The following is a 5547-nucleotide window of genomic DNA, read 5'->3' on the forward strand; positions in this document are numbered from 1 at the left end:
ACTCCAGCCTGGCAACAGAGCGAGACTCTGTCACCAAAAAAAAAAAAAAAGAGACAGGGAAAAAAGTATAGCTATAAGATTTACTTCAGGAAGAAGGGAATGATACCTGAACAAATGCGAAAAGGGATAGAGAGCAGGCCGGGCATGGTGACTCTTGCCTGTAATCTCAGCACTTTGGGAGGCTGAGGCAGGTGGATCATCTGAGGTCAGGAGTTCCAGAACGGCCTGGCTAATATGGCAAAATCCCATCTCTACTAAAAATACAAAAATTAGCTGGATGTGGTGGCGCTCATCTGTGGTCCCAGCTACTTGGGAGGCAGAGACACAAGAATCACTTGAACCCAGAGGGGCAGAGGTTGCATTGAGCCAATAACAGACCGCTGCACTCTAGTCTGGGTGACAGAGAAAAAAAAAAAAGCATAATGGAATAGTGAGCAAAGAAAGTAATGAACACTTGTGTAAATCTAAACAAATATTGCCCTCATAAAATAATAAAAATACTGTTTAAAGACAAGGGCATTACTTGCTCTTCTCCCAACCCCAATACTCACAGCCTCACCACCAAAATCTGCCTTGAAAGCCACTAGGACTTATCCCATGTGCCCTTGCTCTATTTAGTCAATCATCAAGAAATCCGAGATTTCTCCATCATCCCAAATCACCTGGACTCACCCTTGTAAGCCTCCGTACTTCTTTTTATCTGACATTATCTCCTTAAACCTCCAACGCGTCCTCCACCATTCTATTTTTGTTTGTTTGAGAAAGGGTCTCTATTGTCCAGGCTGAGTGCAGTGGCACAATCTCAGCTAATCGGAGCCTCCACCTCCCAGGCTCAAGCTATCCTCCCACCTCAGCCTCCTGAATAGCTGGGACTACCGGCATGCACCACCAAGCCTGGCTAATTTTTTTTCTTTTTCTGTAGAGACAGGGTCTTGCTATGTTGCCCAGGCTGATCCTGAACTCCTAAGCTCAAGAGATCCTCCCATCTCGGCCTTCCAGAGTGCTGGGGTTTGTAATCCATAGCAACCGTTTTTCCACCATTCTTAAGTCGGGCTTTTTTTTTTTTTTTTTTTTTTCTGGTAGAGACAGGGTCTTGCTTTGTTGCCCAGCCTGATCTTGAACTCCTAAGCTCAAGAGATCATCCCGCCTCTGCCTTCCAGGGTGCTGGGGTTTGTAATCCACAGTGCCCAGCTTTTCCACCATTCTTACTTGTTTCCTACTTTCAGTTGATAACTTGGGGAGCCCTCTTTTCCTCTCACACCCCATATCCAATGCATCTGAAACTGATGTATCAACAATTATTATCAGGTCTCTGGGGTGGTATTCGGCCAAGAGGAGTAATCTGGAGCAATCCACGACTGGGTGAAATTTGGGAACCCCAGGTGCCAGTCTGCCCCGCTCCCTGCATGCCTTGTTGCCATGCCTCAGAAAATTGAGGAAATCAAGCACTTTCTGCTCACTGCCTAGCAAAAGGATGCCAAATCTGTCAAGATCAAGAAAAAGGACAGCCTGGGCATGGTGGCTCATGCCTGTAATCCGAGCACTTTGGGAGGCTGAGGAGGGCGGATCATGAGGTGAGGAGTTCAAGACCAGCCTGCCCAATATGGTGAAACCTCATCTCTGCTAAAAATACAAGAATTAGTGGGGCGTGGTGGCACGTGCCTGTAGTCCCAGCTACTCGGGAGGCTGAGGCAGGAGAATTGCTTGAACTCAGGAGGCGGGGTTTGCAGTGAGCTGAGATTGTGCCACTGTGCTCCAGCCCAGGGGCAGTATGAGACTCTGTCTCAATAAATAAATAAATAAGAAAGAAAAAGAAGGACAATGCAAAATTTGAAGTTCAATGCAGCAGATACCTGTACACCATGGTCATCAGGCAAAAAGAGAAGGCAGAGAAACTGAAGCAGTCCCTGCCCCCTGATTTGGCAGTGAAGGAGCTGAAATGAACCACACACACTGATTTGAACTGTATTAAAATACTAATACACACACACAAAACCAAACAACTATATCAGTTCTCCCTTTAAAATACATCCTGGGCCAGGCCTGGTGACTCACGCCTGTAATCCCAGCACTTTGGGAGGCTGAGGCAGGTGAAGCACTTGAGGTCAGGAGTTTGACCAGCCTGGCCAACATGGTGAAACCCTGTCTCCACTAAAAATAGGAAAAATTAGCTGGGCATGGTGGCAGGTGCCTGTAGTCCCAGCTACTGGAGCAGTTGAAGCAGGAGAATCGCTTGAACTTGGGAGGCGGAGGTTGCAGCGAGCTGACATCGTGCCACTGCACTCCAGCCTGGGCAACAAGAGCAAAACTCCATTTCAATAAATAAATAAATAAATCCAAAATCTGACCAGAATCTCTTCTTCCCTTCCACTGCTACCACCTTGATCCAAACCACTGCCATCTCCTCACAGTCTCCTGCCTGAATCGCCTATCTCAGCCCTCTCTCCCTATCACTCATTCTCAGACTCCTAAGCCTGATTTATTCTTCTAAAGCTCAAGTCAGATCCTTCCTCTCCACCTTTATGTGTGTGTGTGTGTGTGTGTGTGTGTCAGATCCTTCCTATCCATCTTTTTTTTTTTTTTCTTTGAGATGGACTCGCCCAGGTTGGGACACGGTGGCGTGATCTCGGCTCGCTGCAACCTCTGCCTCCTGGGTTCAAGCAATTCTCCTGCCTCAGCCTCCTGAGTAGCTGGGACGGCTAATTTTTGCATTTTTCGTAGAGATGGGGTTTCACCACGTTAGCCAGACTGGTCTCGAACTCCTGACCTCGTGATCCGCCCACCTCGGCCTCCTAAAGTGCTGGGATTACAGGCTTGAGCCATGGTGCCCAGCCCTTTTACTTATTATATTTATTTATTTATTTATTTTTATTTTAGACGGAGTCTCGCTTTGTCGCCAGGCTGGAGTGCAGTGGCGTGACCTCCGCTCACTGCAACCTCTGTCTCCCGGATTCAAGTGATTGTCCTGCCTCAGCCTCCCGAGTAGCTGGGATTAGAGGTGAGAGCCACGCCCAGCTAATTTTTGTATCTTTTTTTAGTAGAGATGAGGTTTCACCATGTTGGCCAGGATGGTCTGGATCTCTTGACCTCGTGATCTGCTCACCTCGGCCTCCCAAAGTGCTGGGATTACTGGCATGAGCCACCGCGTCCGGTCTTTCCTCTCCCCACTTAAGAAACGTCCTGCTATTGCTTATTATCTCAGAGTAAAAGCCACAGTGCTCACAATAGCGATGAGGCTTTACTCCTTCCGTCCTCCGGCACGCCCTCTCTGAGCTCATCTCTATCACATGCTTGTCATGCTCCACCCACCCAAGCATTCTAAACATGCTTCCATCTCAGGGTCTTTGCATTTGCTCCACCCTCTGCCTTAAATGTTCTCCCTGATAACCCAGCGGGAATTGTACATGAGCTGACATACTTACGCTGCATCAAGGTCACTGTCATCTTACCATATCAAACTGAAAATGTCACTATCTGTACAGTATGATATGTTTTATTGAGTAAATGATTTTTCTCTGTTTCTATGCTTCTGCACTAGTGGGTTTGTTCAGTAATAAATATGTGTGATCAGGCCGGGCGTGGTGGCTCACACCTGTAATCTTAGCATTTTGGGAGGCCGAGGCGGGCGGATTGCCTGAGCTCAGGAGTTCAAGACCAGCCTGGGCAACACGGTGAAACCCTGTCTCTACTAAAATACAATGAATTAGCCAGACGTGGAGGCAGGTGCCTGTAGTCTCAGCTACTCGGGAGGCTGAGGCAGAAGAATTGCTTCAACCCAGAGGGCGGAGGTTGCAGTAAGCTGAGATCCACCACTGCACTCCAGCCTGGGCGACAGAGTGAGACTCTGTCTCCAAAAAATAAAAATAAAAATAAATAAACATATGTGACCTTTTATCTGACAAAATTTTTTAAAAAAAGGAAATAAATAAAAACTTGAGTGGTTGTTTTTCTGGCCTGTCCACTGCCCCTTCCTACTGCAGCACGCTACCCTTGTTTGACCCGTCTGGAAAGCCTTCTCCTTATCATTTGGGGGACTCAGCGAGGCCTTCCACAAAGCCCCAGACCTCAGGCCATTCCCTTGTTCTATCTATGACAACACTCTGAATATTCCCTTTATGGAATCATAGAGTTATTTTTACAGTTATTTGCTTAATGACTATCTCTGTTTTTGGAAATACTTTCATTTGTATTTTAAAATTTTAAATTGTAGTAATTTATTTGTTTATGTATTTATTTATTTATTTTGAGACAGAGTCTCACTCTGTTGCCCAGGGTAGAGTGCAATGGTGCCATTTCGGCTGACCACAACCTCCACCTCCTGGGTTCAAGGGATTCTTCTGCCTCAGCCTCCTGAGTAGCTGGGATTACAGGCGAGGACCACCACCACACCTGGCTAATTTTTGTATTTTTAGTAGAGACGGCGTTTCACCACGTTGGCCAGGCTAGCCTTGAACTCCCGACCTCAGGTGATCCGCCGTACTCAGTACTGGGATTACACGCGTGAGACACTGGTCCAGGTCAAATTGTAGTAATTTATTTTTGAATAGAATATATGTACATCATTCACACTGTGATGTACCAAAGGCTGTGCATTGAAGCCTCCTTCCCACTCTTCTCCCAGCCCCTCCACTCACCTCTCCAGGATGCCCATATAACAAGATTCTTGTGTTTCTACAAATAATATTTTATGCATATGTAAACAAACATACATCTATTCTTCCTCTTCCCCACCACTTTTTTTTTTTTTTTGCACAAATGGTACTAAATTATATACATTGGTCTTTTTGCTGTCTCCCCTCTCCAGTTGCCTCATGCCTTGTATTCATTTTACTCAGTTATTTAATTCATTTTAGCGATATCTCAAGGGAATAAAGATAAATCCTCATTTCATTTGTCATGTTTAACTAGAAGTTAAATGGAATTTTTTTGTTCTCACTTTTTTTTTTTTTTTTTTTTTTTTTTTTTTTTACCTAGACACTCCCTACTGCAGAACTCATGTTCATGGGCAGTGTAAAGGAAGGATCTATGTATTTATCTTCTACCCAACCACTTAAGATTGGCAAATATGGCCAGGTGTGGTGGCTCACACCTGTAATCCCAGCACTTTGGGAGGCCGAGGTAGGTGAATCCTTTAAGCCCAGGAGTTCAGGACCAGCTTGACCAACATGGTGAAACCTCATCTCTACTAAAAATAGAAAAAAAATCTGGGTGTGGTGGTACACGCCTGTAGTCCTAGCTACCTAGGAGGCTGAGATGAGATCACCTGAACCTGGGAGGTTGAGCTGCAGTGATTGAGCCATGGTTGCGTCACTGCACTGCAGCCTGGGTGACAGAGAAAGGCCCTGTCTCAGCCAGGTTCGGTGGCTCATGCCTGTAATCCCAGCACTTTGGGAGGCAGGGGATCACTTGAGGTCAGGAGTTTGAGGCCACCCTGGCAAACTTGGTGAAATCCTGTCTCTCCTAAAACTACAAAAAAATTAGTTGGACTTGGTCACGCACGCCTGTAATCCCAGCTACTTGGGAGGCCGAGGCAGGAGAATCACTTGA

The 5547-nt window shown here is 46.2% G+C and overlaps 1 pseudogene; it reads left to right on the top strand.

Moving 5' to 3' along the window:
* Positions 1-1187: 1187 nt before the first annotated feature.
* Positions 1188-1980, top strand: LOC119622400 (large ribosomal subunit protein eL38-like; annotated as a pseudogene).
* The last annotated feature ends 3567 nt before the right edge of the window (positions 1981-5547 follow it).

The sequence above is a fragment of the Chlorocebus sabaeus genome, chromosome 14, assembly GCF_047675955.1.
Source record: "Chlorocebus sabaeus isolate Y175 chromosome 14, mChlSab1.0.hap1, whole genome shotgun sequence".
In the NCBI taxonomy this organism is placed as follows: Eukaryota; Metazoa; Chordata; class Mammalia; order Primates; family Cercopithecidae; genus Chlorocebus; species Chlorocebus sabaeus.